This window comes from Zalophus californianus, chromosome 5 (genome assembly GCF_009762305.2).
Source record: "Zalophus californianus isolate mZalCal1 chromosome 5, mZalCal1.pri.v2, whole genome shotgun sequence".
Lineage (NCBI taxonomy): Eukaryota > Metazoa > Chordata > Mammalia > Carnivora > Otariidae > Zalophus > Zalophus californianus.
The window spans coordinates 35,139,083-35,155,178 of record NC_045599.1 but is presented as its reverse complement, the minus strand read 5'-3'; the positions used below and the strand labels follow the sequence as shown (position 1 = coordinate 35,155,178).

Sequence of the window (16,096 nt, the reverse complement as noted above, 5' to 3'; positions counted from 1 at the left end):
ACAGGAAGGGTGTAGCCAGACCAAGACCCTGGGGGGTGGGTAATCCCTCAAACAGGGGATGTGGCTTCAGATACTGGGCAGTCAAAAGGATGACAAATGTCCAGGACAGCAGGTAGAAGTAAGGAAGGTAGGGAGGAGAAGCCTGTCTCAGAATGACCTAAGATAGTCTGAGTCACAGAAACCAAAAGGAACAGCTTAAAGAGACTGCTGGCTTATTGAGGGAAGCAGGCAATGGGGCCAGGCAGCCAAGCTCCCAGGGGTTTCTGTAGGGAGTGAAGTTTGCTGCTCAACCAGACTTTGAAGCTTCTGTGGGGAACAGCCCTGTGGCAGCAGGTAAGGAGGAACTGCATTCTAAGCCTTTCCCTTTTGTTTTTAGGGCTCCTGGGGCCATTCTGGAAGGCCCCAGTTCTCAAAGGATGCCTTGAACTTATAAAAACCAGCTAAATCAGAAAAACGTTCTCCATATCATAGTTGGAAACGATGACAGGGATAAACCAAGGAGATAATAATGATAATAGCCAATGTTGACTGCTTGTGCTAACATGAGCTTACATGCATTATTTCATTTACTCCTCATAATAAGCCTATTAGTTTACAGACAAACAGATGGAGGCACAAAGATTATAGATGACTTGGCCATGGTCCCATGGTCAGCAGATGGTAGAGAGGGATGCAAATGCAGATCGGCTTTACTGTAACTAGAGTCTGCTGACAGGAACCACAAGAATGGAAAGGTCAGAGAAAGAAAAATGAGAAATCATTTTTTTTTTCTGTACTAAGTGTATCGTAAGGGATCGGAAGCCTAGTCCCTTACCTCTTACTTCTCGCATCGGTACCATGTTGAATCTTAAGGATAGACACTGCTCCCAAGCAAGAAATTTTCCCAAATTTTTATCTGAAGGGGAAAAGGCCTGTTTTCTAGAGGGAGGCTTGAGTGAGGAACTTGTAGCAGTAAGTCAAGGTATTGACCCCTAGACTACAGCAAGAGGTATATACAGCATTTTTAATGGATTTTTAAAAGTAGAAATTTCTCTAATTATACAAATAATACAGGATATTTGTGAGAAAATGAGGGAAATATAGAAAAATAGAAAGAAGAAAACAGAAGTCACCTGTAACCTCCCCATTCAGTGATGGCTGTTGTCACATTTGTGTGTGTGTGTGTAATTTGTACTCTCACTTTCCAATGCATACATATGTCATACTGTCTTGTAAAATCAGTTCTTCATATCTGAAATAATTGTTATTGCCTTGATTTCATCCTTTTCCTCAAGGAAAAAGTGTATCAGAGTATTCCATTTTGCAAATCTACTAAGTGACTATCAGTTCACAGAGTAGAGCATGGTATGCAATGCAAGCCTGTTTGTTCAAATAAGTGTGTGGATGACATGGGGCTCCCTGGGAGGCACTGCATACAGTGTCTGTGAAAAGGCCTCGTTCTTTAAGGAGGACTTGGTTGTTCATCATTCACTGACATTTCTAACCAGTAAGCATGACCTGAAAAATGTCTACTATACTGAGTAACCTCATCATTTATTAGATAACCATTTAGGTATCAGGAGAGATTTATTTCATCATCTACCATATGGATAACATTCAAAAACGTTATGTAGACAGAAACCAGAAGAGTGGTTTCTAGGACTGAGCTCCAAGTGGATTCCTGGTTCTGTCTGATCCCACTTCCCCTTCTCAAGCCTAGGGGACCTCATCTCCTTCGACATCCCTGCCAGAGGCGGTTCAAAGCCCCCCCCAGTCCAGCACACACAGGAACTTAGCTTTCTCGGGCAGGAACGCGGCTGGGCCTCTCCAGTCCTTTCTGAGTATCTCACCTGGGAGCCCACATGGCTCAAGCCAGCCCACAGCCAGGTCTGGTAGACCGCTGCTGTTGTCAGCTCTGGGCACACCCAGTGCCATCCATCTCTTATCCTTTCCCCCCCACTCATCGAGACAAAGTCCTACCAGTTCAGGAGCCCTGCGTGCTTCCTCTGTGCAGCCCAGACATCTGTTTTGAGTTGAGAGTCAGCGGCCGGTCAAGTGCCTGCACGATGCAGCTGGATTTGCTGATGTAAACAAAGGAGGTTGCATGTGAGTTTTCTGACCCCGAAAAGGCCCCACAGGACGATCCCCTCAGGCCTCCGTCAGGATTTTGACCTTGTCCAAGGGAACAAGGAAAATGAACTTGAGTTTAGTTAATGAGCTACAGCCGAGAGAGGAGCAAAGCACTTGGGCCCTCTCTTTCCTTCCCGGTCTCCATGTAGCCCTGTTCTCACTGGGCCATTCCTCAGCCTAAACTGAGGCCGGATCACTGCCGGGCGAGCCATGTGGGGCTCCGGGGAGCCACGGGTTAGCCGGCTCCTCTGCTTGCAGTGGACACTTTCCTTCACACCCCCAGTGCAGGGCTCCCTTCCCCCCTTGCTTTTTCCGCTTTGTGTTTCCATGCTTCGTTAGATTTTATCTTTACCTACAAAAGCAAACAGTTCATACCTAAATTTATGTTTTAATAGTTAACCATCTCTGGCCCCACCATCTATTCTACTTTTTAGCTCCATGAAATTCCTGGGGTCCTCTTCACATAGGACATTTGCAAACAAAAAAACTACATGATAATTCAGATCAAAAGACCTCCTAACTCTGGGAGTGACTTAATTTCTTCATTGCTCAAGAATGAAGTTTTTTCATCGATGAAAACGAGAATAATGGTATGCCCAAGTGCCACCCCATGAAATCATGAGATAACATCTAGGAAGCACTTCATAAGACAGCACAAATTAATTAGACTTTATAGTTATATACTTCTTATTTTTTTTAATTTCCTAACATGCTACGTTTTGATCATTCTTACTTTTACAATTACCTTCTGTGGCAACTGGTGCTGGTTATATATTTCCAGTAGTGATACCAAATTTCCGTGTGATATAAATTCCAGTTTGAACACTAACTCAACTTTAAACATACTAATTAAATAATAATTAAAGATAAATTCGAGCTGCATATATCTAGATTAATCAGGACAAATCGTTCTGTATATATGGAAAATGAACCCACTGGAAGAAAAGAAATGACCAAGGAAACAAGAAACCCCAACCAACCCCTAAATTAACCAACTAACCAACCAGGCAGCAGAAATCTCAGAGCAAACATGGACATCTGTGGCACCGTGCAAGATGATTTTCTTTTCTTTTCTTTTCTTTTAAGATTTTATCTATTTGACAGAGAGAGACAGTGAGAGTGGGAACACAAGCAGAGGGAGAGGGAGAAGCAGGCTTCCCACGGAGCAGGGAGCCCGATGTGGGGCTTGATCCCAGGACCCTGGGACCCTGACCTGGGCTGAAGGCAGATGCTTAACAATTGAGCCACCCAGGCGCCCCACAAACAAGATGATTTTCAAGGGTTCTTTACCACCACTAAGACCAAAACAGCCAAATTAGGCATTTAGTCTTCATGGCCCTGCTTCTTCCTTTGCCCCCCACAACTTGCTTTTCTTATCCTGCCATCCTCACTGGAAAGCCTCAGGCATCTGACATTCTTGACTAGAACCATCTGGGTGTGGGTCTCCCTCAAGAATTCTATGCTCCAAATTACCATTCCTGTTGCCCAAATCATGACTTTTTTTTTTTTTTAAGATTTTATTTATTCGGTTGACAGAGAGAGAGACAGCAAGAGAGCACAAGCAGAGGGAGTGGCAGGCAGAGGGAGAAGCAGGCTCCCTGCTGAGCAGGGAGCCCGAAGCGGGGCTCCATCCCAGGACCCTGGGACCTGAGCCAAAGACAGACGCTCAATTGACTGAGCCACCCAGGTGCCCCAAGACTCTAAAATAGGTATGTTTTTAAAAATATTAGCCAGAAATCTTAGTTATTCAATTTAATAAATGTCAGCAAATATCCACTGAGCATCTACTAAGTGTGAGACAAGAGTATGTCCATGGGAGAAGGGAGAGCATAAGATCCAATCCCTGTCCTCAAGGAGTGGAAAAGTCACTAGGGAGGCCAACCAGAGGATGCAAATAACTATAATTGATGGGTAGAATGTAGTGACTGCCACAAACAGCGCCAGCCAACACGCTGCAGGAGGAGACAATGAATTTGAACTTGGTGAGGATCAGGACAGGTTCACAATGGAGGCAGCACTGGCCCTCAGAGAAGCATCTGTCCTTCGAAAAGATTCTATTAACTCTTGTGGCCCCCCAGTTGGTGAATTATTTTGAGTCCTGTGCCTATTCTGGGCTAACAACTGGAAGAAAGCTTAGCATCCTGACTTTTCTTCCCCTAAATGTGCCAGCTCCTTGCTTTGGAGGATCACCCAGTCTCCTCCAGCCAGTGAAACCCACTGGGACACATGGGGCTCTGCACCCGTCCCTGACCCCACCCACTGAATTCCTGCTCATCCTCAAAGCTCGCAGCTCAGTGTGACCTCCTCAGAGACACCCGGACCACTCTCCCCCTGCTGATGCACTCTCTCTCTCCGGCCACTGGTATCTGATTTCAATGGATGGAGAGAAGAATTGGCACTGTTTCAGATTATCTTAGCTGTTCACTTTTTTAAAATTGCAGTGTCTCCCCCTACAGGAGTAAAAAGAGAAAAGAAAGAGAGAACTGGCTTTTCTGTTGCCTCTGTGTCCTCAGTGCCTGATAAATCATAGTATTTAATAAGTATTTGTTGAATGAATTAATGAATAGTAATAGATCAACTCATCCCTTCCTTGGTTTTTTTCATCCCTCTGATCTGTTATTTTTGTGGGGAGAGATCAATGGTTTTAGAAAATATGTAGGATTAATGTCATACTGATGTAATCAATCAAAAATATTCATACTTGGGACTGCCTGGCTGACTCAGTCAGTGGAGCATGTGACTCTTGATCTCAGGGTTGTGAGTTTGAGCCCCACGTTGGGTGCAGAGATTACCTAAAAATAAAATCTTTAAAAATATATTCATCCTGGGGCTCAGTATGGCAACTGGCAATTAGCACAGTTTCTTGGGCTTTGGTTCATGAGAGGTTTTCTGCACAGTGCAGGTCTTTTCAGCACAACCCACATGCTGCGCGGCACAGTACAGCTCATCACCCCGCTCCCGCCCTCATTCCTTTCAGCAACTATTTACTAAGCCCCTATTACGTACCATGACGTGCAAGGCACTGCAGATACAAAGCTGAGCATCACAGACAAGGGCTCTGCCCTAATGGAGCAAAGTTGAGAGGGAGAAAGAGTCCACAAAACAGCACCAGTGAAGAACAGCGGGGTGGGGGCACCCCACCCTCACCCCCGCCGGAGGGCTGGGCCTGCTCCTGGGGCTGGTAGTAAAAGAAGGCTTATTTGAGTAACATCTGAGGTGAAGTCTGAAGAAGAAGTAGGAATGTGCTGGGGGTGGGAGGCAACGTTGGCAAAAGAGAGTTCCAGGCCAAGGGAAAAGCAAGTTCAAAGGCCCAGAGGTGAAAGCAAGCTTGGCACATTTGTAAAATGGAAGCTCACTCTTGTTAGAGGTGACTGAAGGGTCCGATGCCAAGGAACATGGGCCCTTTTATTCAACACCAAGACCAAGAGAGCGTGGAGGCAGTGTGGGTCACTGATTGTGCCTTGGGAAATGCCTGGAATGTAAGCTCCATGGGGTAAGGACACTGCCAGCTTTATTCGCCATATGAGAATGGGGCCAGGAACACAGCAGGGTCTTAATAACCATTTGCCGAGTGAATGAATGAAGCGCCCTAAGATGACCTCAGCTGTCTCCTCTAGTGTCACCAGGCCCCAAGGCATCATAAGACTAGGAGGCGTCCTGAGAGCTGGCTGTTCTGCTCCCTCCCCTCAGGCTGTCTGACCTGCCCTGAAAACTCTCAGAGTTGACACTATCTTGTATATTTTATGAAGTATAGTGGCATGACTCGGAAATTCAGTTCTTGAGGTCATACACATGCAACTGAGGGACAGACGATCTGTCTAGTCATTCGGTGAGTCACAGCAGGATGGACAGGAGCAGGGACAATAGTCCTTAATGCTCCGACTGGCAGGTCAGGTATCGAGGGCACTCTGGCTCCCCAGCATTATCTGTCATCTGTTAAGATGCCTGGTGCCTCACTTCTCAATCTGTGAGTGAAGATCAACGAGACCCACATTCTCAAAGCAGCACCCTCAAATGCGGAAATTGTATTTTTTGGTATAGCTGGCAAACCCAAGTTTCTCTCACCTCTCAGTACCTCTCAGCTCTGGCTGACTGCTGCCGTCTCTCCCAGAGAAGGCCACTGCACCTGTGATCCAGGATATCCTGGCTGGGAAGCTGTGAAGAACAGACACCACATCTGGCCTAGGCCCACATCGCTCACCCTATCTGAGGTGCCGCGGCCTCTCACTTGGGCTACTGCACCTGTTCCCTGCTTCTGCCTCACCTCCCCGACTTCTCCACTAAGCCCCCAGAGTGATGTTTTTAAAAAGCTAATCTGATCATGTCACACCCCAGCCCGCACTGCTCAGTGGTTTTCCACAGTCCTTCAGAGAGAAGTCTCCAGGGCTCTGCATGGCCTGACCCTGCCATCTCCAGCCACAACCATCTCTCCTCATCCACAGCAGGCTATTTTCTCCCCAAGTGAAACATGCTCTTCCTGCACTCAGGACCTTTGCACAGGCTCTTCCTGCTACCTTTTTTTCCCTACTCACTAGGAATATAAATTCCACTTCTTCTAGGAAGGCTTCCCATTTCTCAGGCTCTGTAGGTCACCTATTATCTAACTTACATGGTACCCCGGACTTCACTGCAACACTCAGTTCACTGGGAATCCCTTTTATGGTGGGCCTTCCCCATTGAATGCAAACTTCAGGAGGTCCTCACTGTGTCTGCCTTATTCCCCACTATATTCCTCATGTCTGGCACAGCGGAAGCTCATCAAGTGAATAAAGGAAGACTCCAATCTCAGAACTCTCAGGGAAAACTGGACCAATTAAAATAGGAGGCAGAGAGAAATGAAAACATAACAGAACCTCATTACATTGCTAAGCTAAATGACCCCCCCCCGCCGGAAGCCTGATTTCATCTTATCATGGGTGTGTATATTGTGACTAGGCCTCAGTTCATTCTTCAGAACTGGTTTCTGGTTCGGATTGGAGACATATGGGCCTTGCCACCATGTGCCACCATGGTCAGTAGCCGGAGCTCTGTGACAATCCAAATCAAGTCAAGATGCACTGCCTGTGGCCTGTGCCCTCTGCTGCAGAGACAGACAAACAGTCCTCCTGTCCCAGCCTCACACAGCAGAACAAGGCCAGAAGGACCTGGAGCCTTCACTCGTTTTGTCTTACCTTCTGTCTTATTTTCTTCCCCCCAGCAAGGACAAACAATAATTCAGTAAAGGAAATATGAGTAATGGAAAGAAAGAGAAAAAAATAAACATATCAAAATGGGCAGTGTCCCTTGGGCCACTGCTTTTAAAGAAAACAAGGAGAGTCGATTTGGAGATATTTCAGTAACTTTGGAGAAAAAAGGAGAAAAATAATCAAGCGGGCCTCTCCCTTTCTAGGCTGGATTCCTTATCTCTCTCTTGATGTAGAAAGAAAGGATTTCCCAGGCCAGGGGTTGTCACTCTGGCATGCATCAGAATCCCGTGGGGAGATGTGTTGAGCTTGCAGGGGCCAGCCCCAGCTCAGGTCCAGTGAATGAAAACCCCTGGGGGAGGGGTCCTCACAGGATCACCCCTCCACCCCTGCAGGGAGGGCCCTCTCTGAGGAACAAAGCTCAGGAGGCAAAGGCAGAGTTATGCCCTGTGCCCACTGACGTAAGGTACAGCTCAGGTAAGGAACACAGATGTGCTCCTGGGGTCCCGAGAGTCAGGTACTGAAAAGCTTGTTCAAAGTAAATGGAAAAGGCCTAAGAAAATCAAAAGAATTAGTGCAAAACATACAGCTTTATGGAACAATGAGCAATCAACCTGTGGACCCCTGGTGAGTCTTACCCTGTTTTGGTTAAAAACTCAGCAGAGGCTTTGTTACCTGGATCTCAGGAGTTGTGAAAGGAAAGCAAAGTCCTCTAAGCAAAGCAACCACTTCTCTCCTCTATGCAAGGGCAGAGTCTGAGTGCCTTAGAAAAAGCCAAGCAGCCTTTACCCTGCATCCCGGCCGCCCCCCCATGGCAGGAAAGGATGAGGGGAGCAGGGGGCAACATAACCCAAACCCAGGAGGGAGGCTGGGTCTTTTGCGAATTCCCCAGTTATGAAAGACAGTCATGATCCCATTTGTGGTGAGCTTGCGAGGTACCACGCGCTATTTGCTTTCCACGCTCTTACCAAATATGATCTTTACAACAACCCTGTGAGCAGGTACCATTCACGTGAGGAAACCGATTCAGAGAGCATGAGCGACTCGCCTGCAGTCACACATCTATCTATAAAGGGGTGAGTCAGAGATAATATCTATCAGTCTGAGTCACAGTGAGTTCTTAACTTGTATCTTGGCTGTCTCTTATTTTAAAGACAAGGACAGACACCATTTGGAATGTGATATGAGCAAGAATTCTCAGTTGTCTGCCATTTTTATTTGGCTGGGCCAAACCTCACCCACCTCACCTGGGAGATGAACCAGGTTCTTATTTCAGTAAGTATCACTGACGGCCTTCAATACACTGTGCTCTGCCGCAGGTACAAAAGCCCCATATTTAATAAGTGGGAGATGAGGTCCCCCTTGCAAGAATTTACTGTAATTTACGAATTTACTATAAATTTACAAATTTACAGCGTATTAAAGAGACAGACATAAAACACTGACAGGTAGTTTTACCAGAGGTCTGGGAATTGCTCCATTATACAGAATCATTGATGCCTGGAGATTTAGAGAGGAGGTGAGCTTTGAACAGAGGTCAGGACTGGTTTGTCAGAGCTGAGAGGTAAGGGTGGTGCAGCAAAAAACTAAAGCAGCCAAGGGTCAGTCAAAAGACAACTCTGCCTCAGGCCATTCTGCTCCCCCTTAGTCCAGGCCCAGCAGAGTCTGGCAAGTTCCCAAGCTCACCCTGGAAAAGCAACCCTTGGCTTGGGTCACGTGTCCAGAAATGCCTGCAGTGAAATCCCAAGAAGGATGCTATGGATCCTCAGAGCACCTTGAGGCAAGGGGAGCAAGGCTCTCATTTTATGAGGTGACTTTGAAACCAAAGTCAGCAGGTCCAAAACTTTCCAATTAATTTCTCCTCTACCTTGAAGAGCACATATATAATCAGAAAGGAAGCACATGTAAGCCAAGGAGTAAAGATGGAAATTAAACCCATGATAGGTAGAAACTTTCAGAATATTTTGAGTAAAAACCTTAACAAAATGCACGTGCTTTCCCCCGCAATTCCACGTCCATAAATCCTCCCCAGGGGAGGGGAGGGTGCAAGGCATGGGGTGCAAGGGTGACTATAGCAGTCTTGTTTATAATAGTGACAAATAGTACACAACCAAGTGTCCAACAAGAGAAGATTAGTTCAGAGTTCAGCATGTCCACAAAACAGAATCCTGTAATCCTCTGTAGCCATTGCAAATGGAGATGTAGATTTATGTTTATTAATGAGGAAAACAGTCCTAATGTATTTAGTCAAGTCTGGTTATAAATAAGCAGATTATAAAACTATACATATATATATTTTTTTTTACAAAATGGAATCATGTGATTCTACTTTCTTCAGACCAATCCTGAATCAATTGAATAGAATTGAAATCATATGGAATAAACTCTCTGATCACAGTGTAATTAACTTGATGTCAAAAACCATAAGATAACTAGGAAAACTGCAAATATTTTCAATTAAACAACACACTTCGAAATAATCCATCAAAAGAAAATTTGTAGGGTAAGGAGAATTTATAGAGTAATTTTAACTGAACAATATACAAAATATAGCATATGAAAATTTGGGGAGGCAACTAAAACAATTATTAAAGGGAAACTTTTACCTTTAGCTGCGCATATTAAAAAAATTAAGGTCTAATATTAATGACCCAATATTCTGCATGAAAATAAATAAATAGGGGCTTAGTCAGTTAAGTGGCTGCCTTTGGCTCAGGTCATGATCTCAGTGTCCTGGGACTGAGTCCCCAGCGGGGAGCCTGCCTCTCCCTCTCTCTCTGCCTGCCATTTCCCCTGCTTGTGTGCGCTCTCTCTCTCTGACAATTAAATAAATAAAATCTTTAAAAATATATTTAAATAAATAAATAAATACGAAAATTAATAAAAGGGCAAAGTAAAGCAAAAGTAAGCCAAAATAAGAAAAATGAAAAATAAAGATAGCAACAAAATAGAAATCAGGCAAACAATGCAGAAATCTAAGAAAGCAGAAAGCTGTCTTTCTGTTTCAGAAAGTCTGAGATATTCCTATATATAAGACCCTTTATAAAAGGCTTATATCTCTATGAATAGACATGTTAACAGAAGTTATCTTTGGCTGATAGGATCAGGGACAATCTTTGAAGACTTCCTACTGACGTTCACCTGTATTTTCTTTTTTTTTTTTTCTATCCTTCTTTTATATTTGAGGGCTCCTAAGGGGACTGACATCCTCTGCTTATTTGTTGAAAAGCAACAGACCCTAACTATTAACCCTTTGTTTCCCAAAGGAGGGGCATGGGCCCCTGATGATACAGAAGTTCTAAGTGGTACAAAGATATCTTTCAATCACACTGCAGAGAGAAAGGGGGTCCCCTTTGAAGTTTCCTTCAGTTATTATGACTGTATTCAAGGAGACAGCTTTGGTTTGGTGCAATTATGTTTTCGATCGCTTTCCTCTCTTTGCAAGCAAAAGGGCTGCAGGGGCAGGAAGCAACACCTAAGCAGAAGATAACCACAGCTGCCCTTCACTGTGTTTATCTCGAGGACTGCCTTCTTTTCATGGGATGCTTTTGCATTAATACTTGAGAGAGATAGCTTCCTTCAAACAAGCAAATGAAATTGAAGTAAAACCACACATCAGTAGTTTAAATAGAACTCACAAATAAGGAATTCGGTAAGGGGATAGCAATCAAAATGATGAAGCTAGCACACCTGTACTGCAGTCCCAAGGAAAGTGGTGTGAAGCTCTGGGGAGGAAGAAACTGCCCCTGAAGAGCATGAGTGTGCACTGGACTGTCCCCATGGGTCCCTCAGGCCTTGATTCCTGTCTATCGTGTCACTGAGGTCTCAAAACAACAGCACGGAAACAGTAAATGTGCAGTTTGCTCAGGTGATGGTCCAGGCAGTAGGAAGACCATTTCAGACCAGGATTCCGAGTCCAGATAAATCCTGCTGGGAGGATGACTGACGTGGGAGGTTTCTAAGAGCAGATAACATTTCTTGGCCATGTTTGCCGGGAGGAAAGAGGCCCTTCCACAGGAAGAAGGTCAAGGCCGGTCTATTTTTATAAAAGCATTTCAAGTGGTTTAGTGGACTTATTTCCTGTGGTTCCCAGGAATCCTGCAGCAGGCTCCCAGGAGGATGTTGGGGATAGGGAGCAGAGACTGGATGAGTGACAATCAATAATTATCTCTATATTTGCTTCACTTTTTCCAATAAAATAATCTAGGGGAAAAACACTTGCTCTAGAAGAGCAAAGCTCACAACAACAAAGAGCAGAGTGAGACATGAAAGTCCCTGAGTGTGTGGCAGAGTCCCGAGGTCAAGATTTTGCAAGCTGAAGATTGATTTATTCACTTATTCCCTTTTATTCAACAAATAATCGAGCATCCCCTCTGTGCCAGGCACTGTTTACCAGGTGGGAAGAAGATGGTAAATAAACATGGCTTCTGCCCTCCAGGAGCTTACAGTTTACTCGGGGAGGAAGACATCAGACAGGTCAACACATGCAAGGATATATACTTAATCACAAATGGCAGGAAGCATTGGGAAGGAAAGAACAGGAGGTACAAAAGAGACTACTGGAGGCAGAGGTGGGGGCAGAACTTAAATTTGGAGGTCAGGGAAGACCTTTGAGGAGGTGGCTTCCGCTGCCATTGAAGAGTGAGCAGGAGCCAGCCAGGGGAAAGTGTTAGAAAGTGAACAATGTGTATGAAGGCAGCCATGTGGAAGAGACCACACTAGACTCAAGGATCCAGGAGAAGATAGGAGCGGAGGAGTGACTGGAATATAATGGGCAAAGGGAGGGAGTGGTGCGAGGTCAGACCAGACCATCCAAGATCTTGCAGGTCATGGTAAGAATTCAGATTTTACTTTATGGAAATGAGAAGCTACAGAAGGTTACAAGCAAGGGGTTGATGTACGTTTCCAAAGATCCTTCTGACTCTGTATAAAAATGATGGGGATCCATGGACAAGAGAGGAGGCTATTTTAGAAGTTAAGAAGTGGACTGGACTGGGCGTTGACAGTAGGTACTAAGTACATAAATTTGATAGCTCTTAACTTGACCATAAGAGATTAGGAATTCTACTAGCATACGGAGCTGGGACTAAGGTGAGGCAAGGGAGGCACTTGCTTTGGGCACAAAATTTACTCAGAAACCAAGATAAATAATATTTTAGTGCAATATTTTTTAAGTTTATTTATTTATTTAAGTAATCTCTACACCCAATGTGGGGCTCAAAGTCATGACCCCAAGATCAAGAGTCGCATGCTCCTCCAACTGAGTCAGCTGGGCACTCCTTTACTGCAATATTTAAAAAAAAATCAAATTTAGGGCAAAACAATCCTTGAACAAAATATCGGATTTCTTTTAAAAAGACAGGATCAGCAACAGTGCTGTGCCAAGCCACATAAGGAGCCTGAGGCAAAAGGAAAATGTCTGTAATATTGCCTGTATTTAAAATTTTGATTTTTTGTTCGTTTCCTCACTCTTGTTCTGGCTAGCCAACCTTCCCCACCTGTAAACCAAGAGGTCATCATGTCATTTTCTGCTCTTAAAACAGATACCATGCAAGAAAACTAACGACAAAAATCATCACAAGCCCCCTGGTGGTACAGATGCTCTTCTTTTTCCTGATTCTGGAGACTCTGAGATAGAAAGTGCATCATAGTTGCTCCATAAATATTTCTGATAATGTTAATGGCTAACATCTATCAGGCTCTTCATATGTCAGGAACTTTGCCAGAAACTGGTAAATACAATGATCTAATTTTATCCTCACACCAATCCTGTGAGGCAGGTATAGCATTATCCCTGTTTTACCATGGTTGGCATATACTTGGTTAGCATTTAGTGAATACAGGAAGACAGAAAGGGTATACAGATCAAAGGGAAAATGAGAGAAAAGAAAGTGACGGGCCTCATACTAGTCCTTAAAAGTCCTATCTGGATAACCAGTGATTCCAACTCCCTTGGCGAACACTCTTCTCTGACAAACACTAATTACCACACTTAAATGGACCTGTACAGAAAGGACTATTTTTGGTAAGTTAGGTGTTTTAAACCGAACAGCTTTTCTAAGAACATATTTCTTGAATTCATTCATTCCCAAATATTTACTGAGCAATCAGTATGCATCAGGCACACATCTAGGTGCTGTCATGTGTGAGCAAATCAAACCTGAATGTGGGTCCTCGTGAGACTTATAATCCACTGTGTGTGCGTGTGTGTGCTGAGACGTGTGTTGGCATGAGACAGTCAATAACTAGGAAGCAAACACATATATAAGATCATAAATTATCATAAGTGTTATAGAAGTATAGACAGGGAAGTAAGGGGAGCTACCCTAGATATGCTGGGCCCAACACAATCAGTCTCAGGGAGGCAGGTATCCTGTTTCCCATAATACTTATGTTGCTGAAAATGCTGTGTACAGAATTTTTGCAAATCAAATCAACAAAACTCCCATCACAGAGTGTGAAACTTTACAAACTAATGACTTATTCCTATCGAGGACAGTTTCGAAAAGCAACACCATTTACTTATTTTCTACCCAAACACATCTATGGAAAAGGTCTTCCCACCACTGAAGGGTCAAGAATACAATACTGGAAAATGTTCTGCCTTCTGTCTGCCCCACCCCCGTGGGCCCATCTAAATGTCTAGATTTATGGAATTCCCAAGGAGCCCCATAAACCCGCCAACACCAAGGAGGAACCAAGGAATGTAGGACATTTGAAAGCCAGCAGAAATTATGCACAAAAAGATGGCAGCCTAGCGAAGTAAGGAGAAGTCCCTCTGATGTTTCTTCTTCCCTCCTGTTGCCTAATCTACTTTCTCAAAGGCCAATAATGTAGAAATTCTCCATTTTCCAAACAACCCCACCCAACAGAATAACCCTTTGATCTCGAAAGCATGAGAAAGGAGCAGTGGATGGTGCAGGGTATAAATGGCTTTGAAAGGTCAGTCAGAAAAAAGAAATAAACAAGGAGAGGAACCATGAGGAGTTGAAGGAATGAAAGCAAACCATGCTTTGAACTACCTGCCAATTTGAAAGCAAATTCCCCTGAGAGGCCACGGTTGACAGATGAGTCTATTATCAAGGTTACTGGTACCTACCTATGCTTGCAATGTGCAACACGCACCTTCCTGGTGATGCTAGACACCGGGGGCAGGTTTATCTTAGTTTACCCTCTTGGATACAAGATTTCAACACACTTCCAAGCTCTTTCATCCCTTATCAAACACCAGTCCTTGCCTGGGGCCTTCGGTGATATTCTCTTACTTCATCTTCTTCCCATAAAACCCACCTGGTTCCTGCCAATGGCTGGGTTATGGATAGGGCTGCGTGAGGAATACCAATGATATGCTCACAGGACCACAGGAGCCATCAGGCCTGCTGAAACAGGGCAAAATGTGCGGATGGGAGAATGGTCCCTTTTGGACTTTCTGTGTGGAATCAAAGAGAGCTGGCAAGTGAAAGGAAGCTCTAAAAATAGCTGAAGTCCTTAAAAAGAAATCATGCAAAAGGAAACAAGGTTTATACTGTCCTAATGTAGGCTCTGCAAAAACTAAGCCCCGGCAGGCTGACGCTGGGACAGCTTATTATTTTCTTCCGGCCCTTTGGTGGAGACACACACTGGGTCCCTTTGCAAATCCCGGGCCCTGCTCCCCCGCCTGCTTCCTGCATAGCGCTAGAAGCCTCTGCAGGAATGTAGCTCTTCTGGGGCAGAGCCGGGGCCTCCATGGCCCACTTTCAAGATCCAGAATAGACTCTGACATGTGAAATGAGCTCCACGGGGTTTACAATCCTCCTTCGTATCCAAGCACCTTAAACATGAAACCTCATGCCGGGATTGCTAACCATTCTTCCAGAGACGCCTGGATATCATCTGTCTGGCAGAAATGTGAGTTTTGTCCTTTTTACTCTTCAATGTTTTGAATGAGCATGGGGCCCATGGAAATTAAGCTGCCCAACAGAGGGCTGACATAATAAATTGATGTCTTAGGGCTCAGGGTTTTGTTCTTGGCTAAGCCACAGATTTGCTTTGATAAGCTGTTCAGCCTCTCTGTGTCACACTTCTCTTGGCTAGAGAAAAAGAGAAAGGGCTCATCTATCCCATGTCATAGGAGGAATAGAAAATACAAAATGATTATCAAGTATCTCATGTAGTATCTACACACAACAGGCATCCAGAGATGCCTGCTTACTCATATAAAATGCTTTGTGAAACTCCAAGTGCCATCAAAATGTAAATAACCAATGCTGTAAACCATAGGCTCTTATTAACAACCATAACAACACCTTTTATTTCCTAGGCGCTAACTACATGTGAGGTCCTTCCCAGGTCTGCCTTGCTCTACTCCTCCTTCACAGCACGGATACAAGATCACTATGCTTAAGAGCTTCATTTTACGGATGAGGCAGCGGAGGATCAGAAAGGTTAATGACTTGCCCAGTCATGCAAAGAGTTAATGACACAGCAGAAACCAAACCCAGGTCTATGCGAACTTCCCTTTTTCCTGGCCTTTCCAGCCCAGTCGGAAGTAGGACTATCCACTCTGTTCCCCCAGTGGGCTCTGGCCTCAGCCCAGCCCTTTGAAAGCAATGGCAACTGATTCTACTGTAACAAAGGCCAGGAGGGACTTGACTGCCACTGGGTCATCTTGGGGAAGCATCATAGTGACGACCAGAAAAGTGCTGGTGGGGGTGTTTATCGCACTGAGCTGAGAAAGAGGACCATTCTGTGTCAAGGGAGGAACCTGCAACGACTCCATTCAATAGACACAAGTATCCGTCGGTGGGGCTGTGTGAGTTATGGGT

General features: G+C 44.7%; 1 protein-coding gene and 1 long non-coding RNA gene across 7 annotated transcripts in view; one reads left to right on the top strand and one right to left on the bottom strand.

Annotated features, from left to right (window-relative positions):
- Nucleotides 1-16,096, top strand: part of FGF1 (fibroblast growth factor 1) — a 93,744-nt gene that overhangs the window by 49,178 nt on the left and 28,470 nt on the right. Inside the window, exons 1-2 of one of the 6 annotated variants that reach the window (XM_027605143.2) lie at nucleotides 14,843-15,179; nucleotides 15,592-16,083. The exons of 3 other annotated variants lie outside the window; for them this stretch is intronic. The gene's annotated coding sequence lies outside the window, so the exon portion shown is untranslated. Of the gene's footprint in view, nucleotides 1-202; nucleotides 334-14,842; nucleotides 15,180-15,591; nucleotides 16,084-16,096 lie in introns of those variants that run through there. 2 more of the 6 variants (XM_027605142.2, XM_027605141.2) reach the window with 2 other exon arrangements.
- Nucleotides 1-16,096, bottom strand: part of LOC113928890 — an 89,949-nt gene that overhangs the window by 53,048 nt on the left and 20,805 nt on the right. Inside the window, exon 3 of the long non-coding RNA XR_003521993.1 lies at nucleotides 1,960-2,060. This is a non-coding gene — a long non-coding RNA (uncharacterized LOC113928890). The remainder of the gene's footprint in view (nucleotides 1-1,959; nucleotides 2,061-16,096) is intronic.